Genomic DNA, 24,583 nt, shown 5'->3' on the forward strand with positions numbered 1-24,583 from the left:
TTTGTGGTTCCGTATTGTTCTGACTTCTCTGGTGACTTGAGATTGTCTCATTCAGATCTATTGGAATCAGAAGACACCAAGAACCTCAGAAAGTGGTCATTGGGAAGGAGATTGCTTGTGAGCTGTGTGTCAGGTGGGGGAGGTCCTTTGAATTGCTGATCACACCTCTGTAGCAGAGCTTGGATCCCCAGAAAGAATGGGAACTCTTTCATGCATCAACTGTGGCTGAGACCGGGATCTCTAACGGCCCTAACATCCTGGCAAACTGCTATGATTTGGGCATGAGATCTGAGCATGTGAGCGTGCACTAACAGATCTGTACTGTTGGAGGGCAAAGCAGTCACTACCGCAGACTTTGGGACTCTGTACCAGCCCAGGCATAAATACAGAAGTGGACAAATGACCATCAGATTGTATAGGGATCAATGTTTAAAAGCAACACTCTGTGGCAGAGACAAAAGTGCTGATGGTGATGAACTGATCAGATGTTGCAATGCTCTCTGCCTGGTATTTGGAAGTAGGCTTGAGAAAGACTGCTTTCCCCCATGCTGTTACAATTTAATGCTAGGAGGGTGGGAGGCATCAGGAAGGTACCAGGTTTTCTACTGGTAAGATATTTAAGCCTTGATGAATGGAAAAACAGATATGACTTTGTATGTTTCCCTAATTGATAAACTCACAAATGTGCAAAAAATTATAGATAAAATTAGATGTAATCTATTTGTTCCCATTAAAATTGCAAATGGAATCATAGTATGAATGCATTGTTATGAACTTAACTGTTTGCATTCCATATGCATCTTAGACATTTTCCTATATCAGTATATGTAGATATAATCCATTCTTTTAAAGTATTTTCCGAGATCTCTTGTAGGGATATATAAAAATATATCTATTTTGCCCACTATTGATGAACATAGGGATCCTTTCTACTTTTTTGCCCTAAAAAAATGCAGCAAAGAATATCTTTGCAAATATATCTTTGCATCATTATATAATTTTATTCATAGGTTGAATTCCTGGAAATAAAATGGCTATATCAAAGTGTATGTATAAAAAATTTTAAAGCCACTGCCAAATTGCACTTTAAAAATTTGTTTTAGTTTGTAGTAGCCAAAATAATGTTTAAGTGGGCCTCTTTCCGTATTGGCAAACATTGGATATTCTCAAACACTTAAATCTTTGCCAATCTGATATATGCAAAATTGTATCTCTTTATCACTTTGTTTTGAATTTCTTAAAACATAGGCTGAGGATATTTTCAAATTTGTTGGCCATTTGTATTTCTTCATACATGGGTTGCCAGCAGTGTTCTTTACACATACTTTTATTGAGCTAGTATTATCATTTCTAATTTTTAAGAATTTATTTTACTAATGCATTCTTTCCTAGATTTTATTTTAAACTTTCTTCTGTCATTCTGTTTTATATGTTTCCTTTGGAAATAGCAAAGAGCTATGTTTTAACCTAAATACAATTCTTTATTTTTACTAAGCAAATTGTATTTATGTTAATGATGACTCCTGATCTGTTTGATCCCTTTGTGGGAGGGATATTATTTTATTTCACTTGATTTTATTTAAATTATGCTTATCACATTTTAAATTTTATCTCCAAACCCCCCTTTCCTTAATTAAATTTTCTTTGTTCCTTAAGTTGTTTAGAAAGTATACATCTCCTGTATATTCAGGTAATAGTTATTCTTAAACATTTAACAAACATGTTTGAATTATCTATCAAAATGAAGAATTATAGCATTAATAGCCTTCTCTTTTTGAACAAGAGAACTTTAGATTTTAGCCTGTTTTAACATCCTACATTGCTAGGCTCACCCTTTTCTCAATGCACCGCTCAGGTTTTGCTGAAATAATTGAAAATTTTAGCTTCAGGTTGCTTTTATCATTATTATAACTGTGTTTTATATTTCTCACTTCAAATTTGAAAAAATAGCAGTTAATTTCACAGACATTATGAGCAATTGTTTAGATGCACTCTCAGTTTTACTCGTTCATAACTTACCACTATTTCTTCTCCATCACATCTTCTGTCTTCTTGAGGTATTTATTTCTCAGATTCAGTTTTGCTTATTTAATAAATTTTTCAAGGTCTTTACACAGAAATATATTTAGAGTGTACTCTTTTAGTTCCTGTGTATCTAAGGATATCTTTATTCCTCCTCATATGGCAAAAAGATCAGCCTTTTCTCTTTGTAGCTTTTCAATGTCATTTTCCTTGACCTGAGTCCGGAGGGATGAGCTTGAATTCTAGTGTTCATGTGACTGGAGAGAGAAGGAGACATGCTGGACAGAGGGAAGAACATTTGGAGAAATTTTAGGAGACTAAAGGCTATTAGATTTATCCTTAGATATGAAGGAAGAAGGAAAGAAACATATTGAAGGTAGAAATGTAGTTAAGGAGGAAAAAAAGGAACCAAAAGTATAATATTTTATGACATCATTTTACAGTTGAAATTGGTAGAAGTGGTGAGACTATATAAGAAGCCAAAATTATGTAAATAAAAAGCCGAGATCAAAGAGAAGAATAAGAAGTCTAGAAATCAAAAAGAGAATGAGAAAACTGTAGACTTATAAAGATATATAGAGAAATAGGGAGAGAGGGAAAGGGAGAGACAGAGGGAGGGAAAAAGAGAATCAAATTTGGCTGGCAAGATGTAATTGGTAACTCAAGACAGTGAACATGAAAGCTACAGAGTACTCATTTGAAAAGCTTATTTTAAAGGAAGGAAAGGTTGAGACTGGTGGTTGGAAAAAAAATATTTATGAAGAAATGGTGAAACAGCTGTGCATCCTGTTTCCCAGAATGTGTAGAAGATAAATCTGGACATCTGAGGAGGTCTGATATTGGGCTCTATCTGCTTTTCCAAATCTTTCTTCCTTCTCTTAATGTATACTTAAATATTTTAAATAAAAAGGATTCTGATGATTTCCCATGAATACCAGGAAGAAATATAGATCCTACTACATGGGAAATATTTCTGGCTGAGGCACTAATTCCAGTCATGTGACAGCACCGACTCAGAGGAAGACTGCTCCAACAGGCCTCCTTTGCCTGTCTCCACTGACCACACACATTCATTTCCACAGTAAAATAATTACCGAAAATGCAAGACTCTTCCCAAAAAATTTCCTGTGACATTCTTTGAGTGACCTCAGTTTACCCTCAAGCGAGAAATGTGAAAGTAAGAATGCCACAGAGACTGGGTTTAGCACAGCTCTGATTATCTGTCCTTGGTAGTGGAAAATATTTTCTCTCAATTTGGATGCTTGGATCTGGCCCCATGGGCTTTCTCTTCGATGAAGCAAGGACATCAGGCTTAGTTACAGCTGGGGTCTCCTCAGCTGCTGGCTTAGCTTATCTTAAATTGCTCAGGGATAGAGTAAATGTCATTGAGATGGCAAAAGCCAACGGGGCCATCAAGTAACAGTGTGAGTGTTATATTCCGTTTTATATATCAGGCATTACAAAACTACTAAGCAATCTTCTGTAATTTTTTCCCTCTGTTTGCAAAGGAAAATCAAGTAAAGGTAATAAGTACATATTGATTCTATAAGATAGGTATTTTAATTTTGTGAGCTACTCTATGAGATAGAGAGTTTGATACAACCTTGTCTTGCCTCTGCCTCCTGATTTCTGGGCAGGGAAGAGCCTGTCATTGAGCAAACACAGAGGTGATTTTGAGAACATTTTCTGTTCTGTCCTGCGGTACCATTTCTCATTGGGTAGGTTTCCCTCCACCTCCCCAACACCACCACCTTTTTAAAGCAGTATAAATGCAAATGAATTGAGTGATTTACAGCTGCCCTCACTCATAGCAGCAGGAGAAAATTGCTTTTGTACAGAGCTGGTTCTCAGCACTCTTAGATATTTTCTGATTTTTCCACAAGCAAGCTGTGCTGACCAGGGAGAGGGGCCGGGCATAATCTTTCATTAACTTGACAGGAGAAAAGCATTTGACAATGTCACAGTGTCCCAATTCTGGGCAGCATGTGAGAGGTGACCCTGTCTATTTAGAGGGACGACGAAAATGGGAGAAAGTATCTTTTCTCCTGAACAAAAAGCTACAAGGAAAGAAAACATGTATTTATCTCTTATTCTGTATCAGAAACTGTGTCAAATGCTTTTATTTGCCATTGGTTATTCCTTTGAAACTCTATGAAGTGGGTGATAGTGTTCCCAATTTTTTAGATGAAGGAACATCTATAGGGAGTTTAAGATACTTCCTAAGGCCATGCGGCAACCTTCTTGTGTCACCTATAGCAATTGCCCCGTCCTGCAGAACAGGGAAACTAATCAGCAGACCGGTTGACTCCTTTGGAGGGAAGAAGAGCTGTACTAATTCAGGTCAGGAAATGACATGTTCACTTGTTCCAAAAAAGATAAAAAAAAAAAGTTGAAAAGGCCTTTCCCACCTCATAATGCACACAGTATACATCCTCGAGGTCAATGAGCTTCAGACTTTTTATAGAAACACATTTTATGTTGTGACCCCTAACTGCACACGTGCATAACGTCTCTCAAAGTTGCCTATTTGATTAGAAAATACTGGCTGGTGCTCCACTAAATTGATTTTATGATCACTTATACAGTGATCTGCCATTCAAAAATCACTCCCTAAACCACAGAAATGAACAAGTAAAACATTGAATTCCCACCCTTACCGAATTTTTAAAATTGTTTCTCCAACTTTCTCTGATCTCATACACATTACTCATTTCAAGACCTAATTACTCCATCCACTTTTTTTCTTTGGTCTTCTCTGATCATTGAAAGTCTTTGATCACATAGATTTATTTAGTAGAAGTTAAATCCTGGACTTACCTGAAAGGTTAAGTTTAGACTTGGCCTCTCAGAGCCATATATAACATCTTAATAAAAGGCACAGACATTTGGTTTAACTTAGCTTTGTGGATTCCTCACATCAGGACCTTAAACCACATAGCATATACTCTGATCCCTTGCTGGAAGATATCACAGATTTTTGAACTTAAAAATGCCCAATGGATGAGTGTTATGCAATGGTGGGAAGACCTAAAAGTGGAACAGAAACTAGTAACCTGTGTGGCCTGATTGATGGCCTCCTGGAACTATTTCGGTACAGCCATAGGGTATCCAGAACTCCTGGGTGCAAAGCTTAGAAGTAATGAATTATACTGTGAGGCTTATTGTGAGGTAGAAGGCTCAAGACTTCTCATCATGTTTCTTTTGTTTTTAATGATTTATGAACAGTCTTTGACATGGGCCACACCATTCTATTTCGTTTAGAGAGTATAATAAATATAGAAGTGAACTGTAAGGCAGAAATAGTCCTATATAAATGCTACTATAAATGTGTGGCATTCTTTGCTTAAGTTGGGTCCTAGACCAAGCCACAGAACCAAAAGGATTTCAAATGCATGTTGGTGGTGGCTCTAGGGGTTACTGGGGTTTCTGGTTTGCAGAAGCCCTGTAGGGGGCCAGGAAACAGAATCAGAAGTACCATATTCCTCAGTGGTGAGGGTCTTATCATCAGACTCTAATGCAAATCCTTTTTGCTTTTCTTCATGGAATTCCATCCATCTTATAAGCCCCACAGATAAATGTCTATTCATAAATATATTAAGTACTTGGCTTTTAGAAGCAGAGGAAAGAAAAGGGTATTAATTCTATTAATGTTTACCAGGATAAGGAATGTGAGGTACAAGCTGTGAGGAGCTTTCCCTAGATTTCTGCCTAAAGGAAATGTCCAATAAGCTTATTAATACTTGATTTCTACTTTCCTGGGGTTTTCAGGATTTCCTGGGCTGCCGTCTTCTTGCTCCATCCATGTACTAATAAATCCGTTGATTAATTGTACTTACCTGATATTTATGGATACCAGATACTGGCTAGGTGCTGCTAAGGAAAAATAATTTAATCACAGTCCCTTCCTACATGTAATGCAGAGTCTAGAGGCAGGAAAATAACTCTGTAGTTCAAAATAGCTTTCAAATGAGTAAAAGTCTATTAGAAAAATATGGGGACGGGAGAATCCCACAAAACCTCCCAGTGACATTGCTGCCTCTGTGGGGACAGATCCTCACAGAACTGTGAAGCAGGTAACATTTATCTGCCTGAATATATTCCAGGATTTTATAGGACAAGAACAGGGCAAGTCCAAACTGTCATTGATCTTTCAAGACTGGAACTATAAGAGGGCTGATTAAATGCTATTACTGAAAATAATCAGAGAGAATTCAGAGTAAATGGCCCTGTGCTTTCAAATGTAATGCAGATAAAAACTAAATGCCTAAGTGATTTTTTATCATTAACACAGTCATGGCAGGCTCTTTCAAAAGCTACTAGTTGTCCTGTTGTGGAAGCCTTTCTCCTAAGACATGGCAAGAGGTAGAATAGATTTTTTAATCCTCCATTTATGTTTCTTTTAACCTGGACCGGAGTAACTTACCCAGGCTTGGATGTCTTCCTCATATTGGTTTCTTACAAACTACAGACCTTATTTAACCAACAGTCTTCAAAAGATAGACTTGTTCCTGCGATCTATTTTTCTTTGTTGCCTTGGAAATAGATTAATATCTAAGGGAGGTAAAAACTTTCTTAGAACTGATTTCTCTTTTTTTGAATCAAGAGAGATAAATAGGATGAAAAACTATAAGGCCATATGTAGAGGCATTCAAGTTCAAGAATTCCTTGAACTTTACTTAAAACTTGATTGAATGTGAGCTCTACATGGAGAGGTATCTTTGCTTTGTTCACATGGATAACTCAAGCATCTAGAACCATGCCTTATACACAGCAGATGCTGAATTATACAAACCTTGAATCTTCAACAGCCTAGTGTGATCTTCCTCAGGGACATGACAAAATGCAACATGGACTTAGAGTGGAAATTAATCATCTAGAGGGAATTTATGAAGCACTTACATGTGCTCATTCTACACCATTAAAAATGTTTGTTGCAAGGAAAGGCATTGAGATTGCTTTTGGGTAAAATAGGAAATAGGAATATTTTCACTTCTGAATTCCTTTCTTCCGCTTCCTTACGAAATAAGTGTCCTTTGCTTGTCATCCCTTTTCCAACACATATCCCACCATTTATTCTTGTTCCAGGAAGACATAGCTCAAGCACATACTACATCATACTGTGAAATTATGGTACAAGGATAAAGAATAGGGATGTCTAACTAAGTAGGTCTAAATAAGTACATATATTTTAGGGCAACGTTTTTCGTTTCTTTTCTTTTTTTGAGATGGAGTCTTGCTCTGTCACCTAGGCTGGAGTGCAGTGGCACAATCTCGGCTCACTGCAAGCTCTGCCTCCCGGGTTGATGCCATTCTCCTGCCTTAGCCTCTTGAGTAGCTGGGACTACAGGCGCCCGCCACCACGCCCGGCTAATTTTTTGTATTTTTAGTAGAGACGGGGTTTCACCGTGTTAGCCAGGATGGTCTGGATCTCCTGACCTTGTGATCCACCCACCTCGGCCTCCCAAAGTGCTGGGATTACAGACGTGAGCCACCATGCCCAGCCTTAGGGCAACGTTTTTCTAACTTTGTTACTACTGACATTATAGGCCAGATAATTCTGAGAGGTCCATCATGTGCATAGAAGAATGTTCAGCAACATCTCTGGCTTTCACCTACTAGATGCCAGTACCACCTCCATTTTGTCCACTTCCTCTTACCCTGTTGTAATAATGAAAAATGTCTCCAGACATTGGTCCTCTGGGGGAGAGGGAGATAAATATCCTTTTGGTTGAGGACCACTGCTTTAGAGAAATGTTTGGTTTCTCCAAGGGTATTTATCATTATCAAGCTGAATATCCTGCTAAAGGAATTTCAGAGAACTGCAATACCTATAATTGAGAGGAATTTGTTAGGAGATCTTTTGAAATGCCTTTAAGGTGACTGTTTACTTAATTTACCTTTGTGAATAGCTGTAATACAAAAACTCTTTCACTCTTGGACCTGGGGTTGGGGTTGAGTAAATCAAGCATCTATGGCTTATCTGAGGACTCTTTTGATTGTATATATGGAACTGGACCTTAACTTCATATCCGTCCCGGTTGACCTTACCTCATTTTTAAGCTTGTTGGAACATGTTTCTATTCTTAATGATGACATAATGGTGATGTTCAGATTATGATATCATCACGATAATTATAATGAGAATAATATTGATGAATGCTTTATATGTGCCAGCCACTGTGTTAAGTGCTTGATACAGAAATAATTCACATAATTCTTTCAGCAACACTGTGATGAATGATGATAACAGTTGTGTTGTATAGCAGATAAAGGAGATTATATGCTAATTGTCATGATTATTAATAGCTGACTGCAGAAAATATGTTCCTGAACAATTGATATGGGTAGAACACACTGGTAAATAAAAGAAAATGTATCATACTCTGGCTGTCTTTAGTTTGTTGTATTATTCATCTTTCTGCCTTGTAATTATTTGTATACAAGTCTGTCTGTCTTCACTAGACTCCTAAACCACTTGTGAGGGTCTGATTTATTGCCTTTGCTATCCCCAGTACTTACCACATAACAAGCACTTCAATGTGTATTGAATGTGTAAAGGAATGAATAAGAGAATGGATGCTGTGCTGTGTTAAAGATGACAGCACAAGCGAAGGAAGCTCTGCTTGTCACTTCCAAATTACTTGATTCAGCCATCAGGACTCGAAAAATACTCTCTTCCACACCTCTTGTTGTGGGGATAAGAAGGTCTTAAAGGCTTACTATATAATGCTATACTTGTGGGTCAAAATGAAAAAGAGAGTAACATTTTTGGATCACATACTATGTGTGAAGCCCATTCTCAGATGTCATCTCATTTTATTCTTACATGGACCTGGATAGGTGGGTATTATTTCCATCATTTTGAAAATTAAACAACTAAGGCTCAAAAATGCTATTAAATTTATTTTCTTTCAGATTGATCACTATCCTTACTGGAGATAGTACTTTACTGAATTCTTTATTTGTGATGCAAGATGCACATTGATCTGACCTGTATCCTCCCCCAGAAAACTCTGTCCTAAAAAATGAGTGCACATTCCAATGTGTGAACTGAATTTCATTATTCTCTTTCCCTTTAAATTACTGTGGCATTCTGGTGTCTCATTTTTTTCATTCTTAAATGAACATTGTTCATTTCTGCCATCAGACCATGTCAGCGACTACTTTGAAATCCTTAAATGAAAGACCCTACATAAACAACAAATATGGTATTCCAGTGACAGTAAACAATCAAAGTAACTTGGGGCTAAAGTGTCAAGTTTAATTCTTTGCATTCTTTTATCTCCAAGCAGAACCAGGGCGAGTGCATCTTTCCTCAAACTTCCTGAGAACCACAAACTAAAGAATTGGGAATTCTGTTTAGTTCTACTGAAGAGTTAAGCAAATCACACCAGTACTCCAGCACATGGCTCCAAGGAGTCTAGGTACATCAAACAAGATGTTCAGACCACTGAGTCATGCCCTCCAGCTGTCCTAGGAAAACATTTCTTAGACTAAAAATGAACATCTCGCTTGTCATCATTGGGCATCATGTAGCTTCCAGGAAAGCAAAGGCTGGTACTTCTTTTAATTTGTTTTGCTATTGTTAAACTTTGTTCATTCTTGTGGTCTACTTTATTTGTGTGTGAGAGAGGCTTAAAAAAATGTATGTTTTCACTTTATCTCTCTTTTGGTATTTATTTTCTTGGGCACAATCTTATTTAAGGACAATTAGGGATTGCCCAATGGTCAGTAGAGTCATGAGACTGCTATCTAATTTTCCAGTAGGAGGATAAGGTTCAGTAACTGTTTCCTTCTGAAAACTGCCAGCCTGTGGAAATTTCCAGTCCCAGTTTTTAGGTGTTATCTTTAATTTTGTGCAAAATATCATTTTGGCCCTTTGATGTTCCAGAACACCTCTACCTTCTGCTATTTCACCCTGTGTGTTGATTGAGACTTTACCAGTATAAAGATGCAACAGCTGGAGTACAGTATTAATAAAAAACAGAAAAAACATCTGAATTCGCTTAAGCCTTTGGACATCTGCCTCTTCCCTTGTGTCTAATCTAGTATGCATGCATGAGTTCTGGGTACCAAGTTAGAGAATAAAATGTCCTAGGACACTGGTGTCTAAAATATTTTCCTTCTTCATGGTATCAGAAAAGATGAAATCATTCAAAAAGCATTTTTCCCTCTGTCGACTATCAACTGTGCAATAGGAATTAGGTTAAGTTCTGAACTAGTGCTTTGGTAAAGCAAATGCCCAATCAGATTCATAGCGTTGGTGACATTCCTTCCCCTAACCCTCTTTGATGGCAGTTTTGACAATGGAAACATTAGAAATATGCACCATTGCATAAAAAGCTTTTTTATCTTGGGACCAAAAGAAATGCTTTTATGGTTATAAATACACTAAAAGAAACCTCAAGAAAACCTGGAGCAAATTAGTCAATTGCTGTCAAAATGACAGAGGCTGGTATACTTGCCTTCTTACTGTCACTCCCTGGCTGCAACCTTCTGAGTTCCTTTCTAATAGCTTTCCTCCACTTAACCTACAATATTCACTATATTTTTATTTTTGGATATTAGGCATTCTTTACTTTTATCCTTTGACATGCTAGCTGAATATTTGGACAAAGATGACTTTTGCCCTAAAATGATATAAAGAGGGGAAGCATACCATTGCCATTTAAATCCTAGTCTTCCCTGAAAGTAAAACTGAGTGTCAATAGTATTCTCTTTAAAGACATAAATCTCTGCACATAAAATCTGCTTTGCATCATCTTGAATCTTTGAATATCTGTGGTCTCCTATCAGTTCACAAAATACACACTTGTTCTGGTGTTCAAGACCCAGGAAACCACCTTCTGTTTCCAAACTGGGTGACATTGAAATTCTTTCCCCTTGCCTACTCATCTGAAATTAAAGTTTTGGAAATTACTGGTGGCCTGACAGTGCCCATGTGGGGCAATTAATAATAGAAGACATACCTCTAAGGAATGCTTGCGCAAAACAACTTGGTTCCAGCCAAACGTTTTGAGGGACAGGAGAAGTCCTGGGGCTGCACTTGAGTCCAACAGCATATTTTCCTGGTTGCTTGCCCTCTCACATGGCTCAGTCTGCCCTCCACTGTTCTTACATTCTTTCTTTAGACCATACTCAAATGCATGGGCTTTTGGTCAGCATCATGATTCAGAGATGTTCTGAACACCAAAAACCTTAAAAATAATCAAACATACAATGGGTAATAGTACCTTTCAATGAAAACATGAAAGTTGAATAAACAAGTTTTCCTGCTGAAACTTGTCTTTCCTTCTTGCCTCCTTTGGCCATTATCTCCTTCCTTAAACATTTATTGGCTCCACTTTCTCTCTTCTTTTTTATATTGATTCTTACAAGAATCTGAGATATGCCATTATTTTGATATGGATATTTTAGATGAAAAAACTGTTCTTGTTGGGGACTTGTGACTTTTGCTTCTTGTCATTGATTGACATTAAGATTTATTAGGGCTTTAGCAACAAGCTTACCCTTTAGGTTTCTTTATTAATACTAAGAAGGTCTTAATTATAATCTTATCTGAGGTATTATGCTATGTAAAGCCCAGAACACAGAGTAATTTAATAGGACCCATTGCCGCAATATGAGCATAATTATGCTCACAGATGCACTTCAACATGACCTAGTAGGGATAGAAGTTGGATTAAGAATTATAGCCCAACTCTTCTTGCTCTTAGTTACTCATTCAAGAAGTATTTATTGAAAAGATAGCCCTATGTGGCCATATCTTAGAGCAAGTCCTTATGTACACGTAAGAATCACATAGAAACTGTCAAATCTCCTAGACTAGATCCATGGGATATGCAAAAATGCAAAGATCACGTCATATCATCTCCTACCATTGTCAAAGGAGAAGATGACATGAAATTCAAAATATCATTACTCTTCGTGTCAAGCCTATCTGAATGAAGTTGGGGGGATATAAAAAATTAGTTTAACCAAGTAGAAAACACAGGGGGAAAATCCAGAATTCTTTCTATATTGTGAAATTACATTGTCATTCAAGAGTAATGAAGAGATCAATATCATGATTATGGGTCTGAGGATCCATGTGCCTACTGAAAGGCAAAAATGCTGAAGAGACTTTAATCTCTGAATGTGAAGAAAGTTTAGACTTAAGCATATGGATATGCAAAGATAGCAGTTACATTTATATGAATTAATATTTGCATTTACTGATCTCAAATATATGTCTATGTTTAGTATTTATTATCTCTAAAAACTTATAATTTAAATAGAGGGTGCATTGAAGAAATAAAAACAGATATACTCTCCGAGGATACAGCTGTGACAAAGGTCTATGCTCTTGCTCATGGAGTTAATCTCAGAGAATGCAAGAGAGTAAAGGTTTTCCTTCATTAACCCGTATTTTATTGACTTAACAGGTAAGAAAAACATAAGGAAATGCAATTTGGTAGAACAGGCTACAGAATATATAAACCAAGCTGTCCAGTAAGTTCTCTTATTTCTCTAAGCCTCAGTTTCCTCATCTGTAAAAATAAAGGCATTGATTTACCTACTCTTTGAGCTTACTTACAGTTCTGCAGTCTAAGACTGTATTGGATATGTGTATTAATAAAATACGCAAGCACATATAAATGAAAAGAGAAGTATAAGATGATATTGTTACCCTTCGTGTGGTCAAAGGAGCAGAAGGTGGACAGTCGCTGAAAGATGTTTATGGAGAATCCAGTGCTCATGATCCACATCACCTTCCTCATTTTAGGAAAGGAGAGCTTGGAGGAGAAGCAGAAGGCTCGGAGATGGTTAGACTATTTGGCCAAAAGCTGACAGGTTGATATGGAGAGAGCATCATGGGCAAAATCAAAACTGGGTGAGAATTCTCAATGTATTTAGGGAATGGGTGAGTAAAAGAAAAAGTACAAAGAAAAAGTGGGGGGGGAGGATGAAGCTAGAAAGCTGATTATGAGACAGTTGCAGCAGTCTTATATGTTTTGTTAAGTATTTTTAATTTATCTTAGTAGACAATGGGTAAACATTAACAGTTTAAGCAAAAAGTTAAGGTAGTAAAAGATAACTCTGGTAAAGGAAGGATGGTTAGATTTGAATTTATTATCTAGATCAGGGTTTCCATAATAGTATGCTCAACCCTGGTCCACTGGAATAAAGTAAAAATATATTAGAACTAATATTTGTTTTAATGCTTTATTTTTAGCTTAAGAAATTAGCCTTTTGGGCCAGGCACGGTGGCTCACAACTGTAATCCCAGCACTTTGGGAGCCCAAGGTGGGTGGATCACTTGAATTCAGGAGTTTGAGACCACCTGGTCAACATGGTGAAACCTCATCTCTACTAAAAATACAAAAAATTATCTGGGTGTGGTGGCAGGTGCCTGTAATCCCAGCTACTCGGGAGGCTGAGGCAGGAGAATTGCTTGAACCAAGGAGGTGGAGGTTGCAGTGAGATGAGATCATGCCATCGCACTCCCGTCTGGCCAACAAGAGTGAAACTCCATCTCCAAAAAAGAAACTAGCCTTTGTAATATTGCCCGTACAGATTAGGTGTAATATATATGCATCATTTATAAATTAACAGACATATATTGCTGTGTACTGTTTTTTTAAATTGAGGGTCATGAGAAAATTAAGTTTGGAGATAGGATTGGTCTAGATAGGTGATCTTTACCTTGAGATCATTGACCCGTTTTGGAATGTGATAATATCTATGGATCTTTTGTCAAAATATTTCACATTTTATGTAATTTTATTTGGAATATAAATTAAAAGGAGAAAAAGAAGACATATTTAAATATAATATTTTAAGTACAATTTTAGCAGGTTTATAAAACATCTAAAGCCAAAATAATGAGAATTTGATCTGCGGTTAAGGAAGTTTGGGGTGGAGAAAATAGAAAAATTAAAGAAATATTTATACAGTCAGCAGAGATTTGTTAATAAATTGGGTTTTGTGAGTGGCGAAAAGAAGTAGCTGTGGTTAAATCTCAAATTTCTCCTTTGAGCTTATGTAGAGACAGATGGTGATATTACATTAGATAGAAAAGAGAAGCATGTTTTGGGGGTATATGAGTTGGGTTTGGGATATTTTGAGTTTGTGAAATTGAAGAATACCAGTGGGAGTGAAAAGATCTGGGATTTAGGAAAACAGTGAATTTGGAGCTATATATTTGAAAATGAATTGCACATATATGATAAAATCATGGACAAAGATGAGATCCCCCACAAACAAAAATGAAATGCCCCAAGAGCATGCAAAATGTGAGAAATGATGAGGGTTCTAGTAAAGAAACCTAGGAAAAACCACACTTAAGGGGAAGTCAAGTAGATGACCGAGAATAAAAGACAGACAGAGACAATGCAGGGAAGGAAGAAGAGAAGTAGAGTAATAACATCATAAATGAGTCAGTAGAGTAGACCATCTGACAGTATAAGGCCAGCATGTTCAAATGCATAGACATCAATTAGGAAGAAGCTATTAGGTTTAAGGATCCTAAAAAGAATATTCTCAAAACTTTAAAAGTCCATTTGTTATGACGAAAGAATAAAAAAGTAAACAGAAAATGTAGTTTATGTTTTAAGAAGATGGATGGTAAAGGGAAGAAATACATTAGGTTAGCACCTCAACAGAGAGGAAGAATCAGGTAATGTTTGTCTGTCTGTATTAAATAATTGAGCACATTATCCATGAGCTTTTAACTGTGAATCTCTGGATACATGACTCTTATTGATGGTACCTTCTCTTCACTCCCACAGCTTTATTTGATTAATGATGCTTATTCGGGTCTTAGCTAAATAGTTCATTCTTTCTAGGATGCCTTCCCTGACTTCTTGAAATGGGTTAGAACTCTAGAATCTCTTTGGTATTTACCTGCAGCTCCCTCTAGCTTGTCTTTCATGGAATTCATTATACTGGCCCATAGTAAGTTTTCAGTAAATGACAGCTATTACATTGAATCACAGGTGTCCTTGAGACTTCTAAGCAGAGCTGTCAAATACACAGCCGGATTTATAATCTTGGACCTCAGAAAAAACGGCTAGTTGGAGATAAAATTTGTGGGAGACAGACAAAAAGGGACAATTGGAGCCACTGGTTTTAGTAAGATCCCTAAGGAGACAGTGGGATATAAGGAAGCCTTGGATAGAGCCTCGGCCCGCACAATTAAGTAGCCCTGTAATTGAAGATGACTGTCCAAAGGAAGGGAGAAGCCAATGAGTTCCAATTCCCACTTTTTTATTTTTGTTTCTGTTGCCTGTGCTTTTGGTGTCATATCCAGGAAATCATGGCCAAGACCAATGTTATGAAGCCCCTCCCCTGCCAATCTTTTCTTGTAGGAATTTTGTAGTTTCAGATCTTATGTTTTAAGTCTTTAATCCATTTTGAGTTGATTTTTCTGTATGGTGTAAATTAAGAGTTCAATTTTATTATTTTGCATGTGGACCCCTGTTTTCCTACCATGATATGTTGAAGAGACTATCCTTTTCCCATTGTGTATTCTTAATATTCTTGTCAAAGAGCAGTTGGCTTTAGACATTTCTCTGTTCTGTTCCATTGGTCTATTTGCCTGTATTTATGCCAGTATCATACACTTTTGATTACTAGAACTTTGTAATATGTTTTGAAGTCAGGAAGTGAGTTGCCTTCAGCTTTGTTTTTCTTTTGCTTGATTCTTTTGGCGATTTGGGTCCTTTGTGATTCTACATGCATTTTATGGTGTTTTTTTCTATTTCTGAAAAAAATAACATTGGGATGTGGATAGAAATTGTATTGAATCTGTAGATGACTTTGGGTAAAATGGATACTTGAACACAATTAAGTCTTCACAATTAAGTCTAACACAATTAAGTCTAACACAATCCATGAACATGGAATGCCTATCTTTGTCTTAATATCTTTCAACACTACATAGTAGTTTTTAGTGTACAAATCTTTCACCTTGTCTTAGTCTGTTTTGTATTGCTATTACAGAATATCTGAGACTGGGTAATTTATAAAGAAAAGTTGATTTAGCTCATTGTTCTGTAGTCTATGAAGTTGAAGGGCACTAGCTTCTGGTGAGTGCTTTTATGCTGCATAATAACATGATGTAAGGTTAAAGGGGGGAAGCAGGTTTGTGTGAAAAGGGACCAAACACAAGGGAAAACCTTGCCTTATAACAACTTACTCTTGCAAGAACTCATTTATTACCACAAGAGTGAGAACTCACTCATTTCTGCAAGATGGCATTTAGTTTATTCATAAAGGATCCACCTCCATGACTCAAACATCTCTCACTAGGCTCCATCTCCCAACACTGCCACATGCAATTAATTTTCAACATGAGTTCTGGCAGGGACAAATCACATTAGAATTATGGCACACATCCTGGTTAAGTTGATTCCTAAGCTGGTTTTTTTTTTTTTTTGATGCTATTATAAATGAAGTTGTCTTCTTAATTTTCTTCTTGGATTATGTTATAAATTCATAGAAATTCAACTGGTTTGGTGTGTCAATTTTGTATTCTATAAATTTGCTGAATTTATTTACTTTTAAAAGTTTTTTTGTGATAGTTTTAGGGTTTTCTACGTATAAAATGATACCTGCAAAAAGTCATCATTTTACTTCTTCTTTTCAGAGTTGATGGCTTTCATTTCTTTTTCCTGCCTAATTGCTGTAGGATTTCCAGTGCTATGTTGAAAAGCTTTTAAATTGTGCACATTGCATATGTTAGCTGTGAACTTTTCAATATGGCCTTTATTATGTTGTGGCAATTTCCTTCTATTCCTAATTTTTTGAGGTTTTTATTATAAAAGAGTGTTGAATTTTGCCAAAGGGTCTTTCTGCATCTATTAAGAGGATCATGTTATTTTTATCCTTCATTCTGTTAATATGATTTATCACTTTGATTGTTTTTGGTATGCTGAGCCATCCATGAACCTTAGGGATAAATCCCACTTGGCAATGGTGTATAATCCTTTTAATATCCTGTTGAATTCAGTTTATTGACTTTTGCTGAGGATTTTTTCATCCATATTTATTAGGAATATTGGCCTGCAGTTTTATTTTCTTGTAGTATCTCTGTCTGGTCTTGGTATGGGGAAAATGCTAGCCTTATAAAATGAGTTTGGAAGTGTTTTCTCTTCTTCAGGGTTTTGGACGAGTGTGAGAGGATTGGTGTTAATTCTTTTTGAGCGTTTGGTGGAATTCACCAGTGAAGCCACCTGGTCCTGGGCTTTTTGTTACTGTTGTTGTTGGGAAGGTTTTGAATACTGATTCATTTTCATTACTAGTTATAGGTCTGTCCAAATTTTCTGTTTCTTCAAAATTCAATTTTATATGTTTCTAGGAATTTATCTATTTCTTCTGTTATACAATTTGTGGGTGTATAATTCTTCATAGTAGTTTCTTATAATTCTTTATATTTCTATGTAACATCCCACTTTTATTACTGACTTTATTGATTTGAGTCTTCTATCTTTTTTTCTTAGCTAGTATAGGTAAAGTTTTGTCAATTTTATTGTTCGTTTAAACAAACTACTCTTCATTTCATTAGTTTTTTTCTGCTTTTTTTTTTTGTGCTCTATTTCACCTATTTCATCTGCTTTAGACTTTACAATTTCTTTCCTTCTGCTAACTTTGGACTTAGTTTGTTCCTTTTCTAGTTCCTCGAGGTGAAAATTATGTTGGTTATTTAATATTTTTCTTTATTAATGTAGGCATTTACCACTATAAACCTCCCTCTTAGTACTGCTTTTGTTGCATCCCATATGTTTGATATGTTGAGTTTTAATTTTCATTTGTCTCAAGATACTTTCTAATTTACCTTTTGGTTTCTTTTTTGATCTATTGGCTGTTCAAGAGTGTGTCATTTAATTTTCACGTATTTGTGACTTTTCCAATTTTCTGTCTGTTATTGATTTCTAGTTTATTTTCACTGTAGTCAGAAAAGATAACTGGTATGATTTCAATCTTCCTAGATTTTTAAAGATTTGTTCTGTGGCCTAAATTGTGATCTACAATGGAGAGTGATCCATGAGCCCTTGAGAAGAGTTTGTATTCTGTTGTTGTTAGATGATATATTCTATTTTGTCTGCTAGGTCCCTTTCATCTAGAGCATTGTTCAATCCTATTTCCTTATTGATCATCTGTCTGGATGTTCTTTCCATTACTGAAGCTGAAGTTAAAATCTCCTATTATTAATTGTAATTTATTTCTCCCTTCGGTTCTATTAATGTTTGCTTCATATATTTGAGTGCTCTGATGTTGGCTGCATGTGTACTTAGAATTTTTATATCTTCCTGGTGAATTGAACCACTTATCATAATATAATGTCAATATTTGTCTGTTGTGACAGTTTTTGATTTACAGTCTATTTTTTTCTGCTGTAAGTATGGCCTTAGCCTTTTTTGGTTACAATTTTCATGGAATATTTTTTCCATCTCTTTACTTCAGCATATATGTGTCTATAAATCTAAAGCAAGTTTCTTGCAGACAGCATATAGTTGAATCATATTTAAAATCCATTCAGCCTTTATATGCCTTTTAATTGGACAATTTTATCCATTTACATTTAAAGTAATTACTGATGGGGTGGATTATTATTATATTTTGTTAATTGTTTTATGTCTGTCTTTGTTTTGTTGTCCTCCTCTCTTGCTATCTTCTGTTGTATTTCATTTATTTGTCATAATTATGTGCTTTATCTTTTCCTTTTCTTTTTGTATCTTCTATAGGTATTGTCTTCATGGTTATCATAGGGCTTACATAAAATGTCTTATAATTATAACCATGTATTCTAAGGTGATAACAACTTTAATTACATACACAAGCTCTGTACTTTTAATTTTCCCATTCTGGAACACTTTATATTATTGATGTCACAAATTACAACTTTGTATATTTTATATCCATTTTACATATTTTATATGCTATAGTTTTTTTATACTTATTTTTAACTTCTATACCAAATGATTTATGCACTATTACTGTATGAGTATTCTGTGTCTGTCTATATATTTACTTTTACCAGCTAGTTTTATACTTTTAGATACTTTTGTGTTACTGTCTAGCATCTTTCAGTTTCAGCTTGAAGGATTCCATTTAGCATTTCTTGGAAGGCAAGTCTGGTGGCGATCACATTTCTCAGCATTTATTTATCTGAGAAAGTTTTTATTTTCCGTTATTTTTGAAGCATAATATTGCTGGCTATAATATTCCTGGTTGACAATTTTTTTATTTTAGCACTTTGAATTCATCACCCATACCTCTGTTTCTTTAGGTTTAGTTGTGGAGATTTATTTTATTCATTTGAATGGGCTATGTCTTCTGTTTCTTCATGTGCCTGATGACTTTGTGTTGCAATCCACACACTTTAAAAAACAGCCTCCTCTCCCAGTCTTTATGGAATGGCTTCCTACAGGAAAAGACCTTTACTAATCACCCTGGCTGGAGATTATGGGAACTTCTCAACTTTTTTCTTTTTCTTTTTCTTTATTTTATTTATTTATTTATTTTTTTTTGTGGATGCATCTTCCCTGGATTGTGCAAGTAAATTCCTGATTTCGGCGATTTGCTGATTCCCCTTAAGGGAATTTCTAATATCTTGTTCCCTCTAGTGTCTGTCTGTGGTACTGCGGTTATGTGGAGCTGTTACAAATTCTTTTGTTTGCTTTCAGTGTCCCCCAGGCTTCTAAAATATACTAGATCTCATCAGTGATACACATTGGGTGAGACAGAAAACAGTTTCTTGGGTAGTTATCCTAAAAGCTGGAATGATGGATCTGTACTCCACTCCCCTGTCCAATGGAAAGGGCCATTAATTTGCTTTAACTTCTGTCTGTTGTACTACACATCCTCTGGAACAACAGCAAATCATCCAGGTTTCTTTTGTTCTTGGTGGCTTCCAAGCTCCTACAGTATGCCAGGTCCCATCAGCACTCTGAGATAGATGAGACAGAAATAATTTCCTTGGACAGGCCCCTTGAAAAACTGGAATGTGGGATGTACACTCCAACTCTTTCCCTCCCCAGAGAGAAGCCAGGTTTGGGGATGTTCTCCTGACTATTCCACACTGAGCTGGTGAAAGGGACTATGGCAAACGAGTGCATACTAGCCCAGTCTGTTGCCTTTGTTATCAGTATCATCAACCCTGATGCCCTTTCCTGTTAGCTCTTAGATTTAAGCAAGATAGAGCCAATCCCTTGGGCAGTGCCTCAATTGCAAAGTATGAACACTGGATGTATGGTCTGGTCTTCATTTTTCTCCCCAGGAAGAAGTTAACACCTGGGAGTTTTCTCCCACATCAGTGCACTGTGGCAGGGGTAGGGACTATTATGAGTACCAAGAATTTTTCTACCAGTGTTGATGTGGCTGGATTGGCATTTGCCTGGGATTCGGGAGCCTCTTAACAGGTTTCTGGATTTTTCTCAGAGGGAATCAGTCTGCGTATTGTTCAGTGTATTTGCAGAGGATCTGGGGTTTCCTATTCCACACTGCTGATATCACTCCTTATTTTACTATTTATATTTGGAAAATTTTAGCAATCACTTTTCAGGAAGCATATGATTAATATTTGGTATCACTTAAAAACTTAGAGTAAAAAATATTTTAAGCTGCATTTATTATTTTAATATGTTATAGTTTTTTTAAAGTACTTTAATTATCACACAAATATTCCCAAATGCTTAAGGAGATTTCCTAATGTAATACATTAAGCCTTTTCTAAACATTAATTTTCCCTAAAGTCTTAAAACTTTTATTTTATATATTATAACTTTATGAGATTTTAAAACTTAAACATCAATTATTTAATAATATGTTGTAAATTTGGAATCATAAGACTGATTAGCCAAATTCATTTTATATTGCATTTAAATATCAAATGCCTATCTTTTAGGACCACAAACTCATAATTCTATTTACAATTAAAAAATGGAAAGTGATTATGCACAGCTCTTTTAAGCACTTGTTATCGGATATTTTCTCAGCTGTCTTGCCCCCTACCCACCCAAACTGTAACTTGTTCCTTTATCGAGCTGAGCTTAATCTAGCATGACTTGGCTTTAGTGAAATGTGATGTTTTCTGTTGATCAGAAATTGGTTTCCCATATCTTGAGATTGGATTTTCTCTTAGTGATGTTTTACACTTTGTGGCTTGAAAAGCAAGCTCCTTTGGTTTGAGATTCTCAGGCTTCTTTTCTGCTGTCAGCCAGCAGCAGGGACTTCCGGTCCCTGCTGAAGGGGATCTTGATCTTGTAACTGGCAATAGTATCCCTGAACTTGATCTCTTTCATGGGATGTCAGTGGAATGGCTTAGGTGGTTTTGATGTTTTCAAGAGTAATATTCATCATCTTTCTGGCTCTTCTGGCACTGAAGTGTTTTGAGAGTGGCCACTCTCCCCTTCTGCCCCTTCAGTGGCAGATGGACTTCAACTCCTCCAGATTGAAGTAGGCGGAAACATATCTTCAGCATACTTTACACAACTCTCCAATGTCGTTTTGAAAATCTTAGCTTACCATAAAGCTACACATGCAGCCCCATTATTTTCTTTAATATTTCTTTTTCTTTCATTTTAGAGTTTTTTCTACCATTTTCACAAAGTTTGGTTGACATTTGTTTCAGATTCACAATATTCTGTATACTCTCATATCATTAACCAATAATTATTTGTTGTTATAAATTAATATAAAATGAATATTTTAATTTTTGTTTCTTTTTCATGCTGGTATATACAATGGACTTTAAGGCACCTTGGGAATATACCTGATAGATGTGACTTTAGCAGGATTAGACCTTGATCCTTTCCCTCCACAGTAATTATATCATTGTTAAATTTTGTTTCTCTAAAAATTCCTCTGGTATCATTATCTGCAGCTTCCATATTTACAAAACCGGGGTCTTACATAAATAAAAAAATCTTTATCTCTTATCACATGTGAGATTTTCTAAATGCAGTTAATTTTTTCTCATTTGTTAAACAATCTTCATGTATTTATTCTCCTTAGCACATAAAATGCTAGTAGATAGTTAGAAAAGCAATATAATATTAGAAAAACAATTTAGGCTAATTCATTTTTTAGTATATGTAAGATTGCAATAAAAAAGATGTTTCAGGCTGAGTACGATGGCTCACACCTATAATCCCAGCCCTTTGGGAGGCCAAGGTGGATGGATCACTTGAGCCCAGGAGTTCGAGACCAGTATAAGCAACGTGGCAAAACCCTATTTCTACAAAAAATCCAAAAATCAGCCAGGCATGGTGACACACCTGTAGCCTCAGCTACTCGAGAGGCTGAGGTGGGAGGATCACTTGAGCCTGGAAGGTTGAGGCTGCTATGAGCTGTGATCATACCACACTGCACTCCAGCCTGGGTGACAGAGTGAGATCCTGTGTCAAAAAAAAGAAAAAAAAATGTTTCAGAAGAGTGCCTGACTAATGTCCATGTGTTCTAAAATAAGTACCGTAAGGCATTTATAAGAAGGAGATACAGTATCAGGGTGAACTTGACATGTCTGGCCTTAAGAAGGAAGCAAGGGTAAAGCCAGTGGAAGGAAAGTGAGATGCAGAGAAGCAGAGTAACAAGGAATCTGAACAAAGACTTGAAGATCTGAAAGCATAAGGTGAGATTTGGAGAAAGCTGACCTATTTGGCTAGACTGGAGCATTTGAAGTGGGTTGATGTAAGATATAAACCTGTATGAGTTCAGGTGCAAGAGGAACAGAATCCCAGAGATGGTTGAAGTATTGATGCTTAGAGTACTGAAGCCTGAATGACACCGATCCCTGTGAAAGGAAAGTTTGGTATGTAGAGAGACCATGTGGATAAAGAACAGCTTTGGCTCTGTGATATTTAACATCAGCTGGTGTTAAGCCATTTTGTTTGAGATGGCTTACAAACTGGAAATAAGACAGACTGGATGAAAGAGACTGTTCGGGGTTTATCTGTGAACGCACTGTCTACAGCCATTTTAATACACTCATTATGTCTTGCTAGTATAAATTTTTTAAAAAAATTGTTGATACTCCTTCTTGTCCTCATACTGCTTTGCTGCCCACCTGGAAGGTTATGGTACTTATAAAAAAAGGCTCGCGTCATGCTCAGCATCTCAAGAGCCAAAGATGGATCTTATATTAGATCTGAGTTTGGCTTGCATGGAGAGATGAAGAGATGTTCTCGTCCAAGTTTGGCAGCTGCTTAGATGTTGAGGTCCCAATGTTTCAAACGCAGCTCAAAACCCTTTAGTGTTTTGAGTTTGGCTCTTGGCAAGGCATGATTTCCTGTTTCTAAGAAAAAAGACACATGAGAGAGCCTTAATAAAGCTTCTTGGACATCAAAACAACATTTTGATGAATTAATTGTAAATGAATCAGAAACATATGGATTCGTTCTCTTGAGACACACACATGTTTAAAAAGAGGGGGAAAGGATTGTTGCTCAGGGCTAAATGTGTTTTGGGTTTTATCAAATGAAGAATGCTTAGGGGAAAAAAAAGTAAAAAGGATGAATTGGAACTCCTGTTTTCTCTTTAAATAGACTAACCATTTACAATCTTATTTGCTGCCACCTATTGTTGTTCCTGAAGAAATTCAACAGTGATGACAAATCACAACCAGCCAGGCCTCACAGTTTATATCAGTACATTAGTCATAGAGGCTTGAAACCCAGGGCAAGGCTTTGGGAGTTTAGGAGAGGATAGGTTTTGTTTTCATGTTATTAACAGAGTTCAAGTCAGACTGTCTGACAAGGATTGTTTTCTCTTACAAATCACTTGTAAATCTACTAATCTTTTATCGAATACTTCTTTCTCCTCTTAAACGTCCTCTGAAATACAGAACAGTTTTCTGAAAATTCTATTTTCAAAACAAGTGGAGCCACAAATATTACTTCACTTGCACTAGGATGACTATTATCTAATAAACATACAATGACAATTGTTTAAAAGGATGTGGAGAAATTGGAACCCTTCTGTACTGTTGGTGGCAGTGTAAAATGGTGCGGCCACTGTGGAAAATAGTACCATGTGATCCAGCCATCTCACTTCTGGGTATATCCACAAAATAATCGAAAGCAGGGACTTGAAATGTGCACACCCATGTTTGTAGCATTATTCTCTACAATAGCCAAAAGGTGGAAACAAACCGGTATCCACCAACAGATGAATGGATGAACAAAACGTAGTTTATACATACAAGGGAATATTATTCAGCCTTAAAAAGAAATGAAACTTTGACACATGGTACAACATGGATGAACCTTGAGGACATTACGCTAAGTGAAATGAGCCAGTTCAAAAAGACAAATACTGTATGATTGTATTTCTATGAGGTACACAGAGTAGTCAAATTTATGGAAACAAAGTAAAATGGTAGTTCCCAGGGGCTGGTGTGGGGAGGGGGTAATGAGGAATTATTGTTTAATGGGTACAGGGTTTCAGTTTTTCAAGATGACAAGCATTCTAGAGATTTGTTGCACAACAATGTGAATGAGCTTAACATTACTGAACTGCAAATTTAAAAAATAAGATGGCAAATTGTGTGTTATACTTCTTGACCACAACAAAATTTTTT

This window comes from Nomascus leucogenys, chromosome 8 (genome assembly GCF_006542625.1).
Source record: "Nomascus leucogenys isolate Asia chromosome 8, Asia_NLE_v1, whole genome shotgun sequence".
Lineage (NCBI taxonomy): Eukaryota > Metazoa > Chordata > Mammalia > Primates > Hylobatidae > Nomascus > Nomascus leucogenys.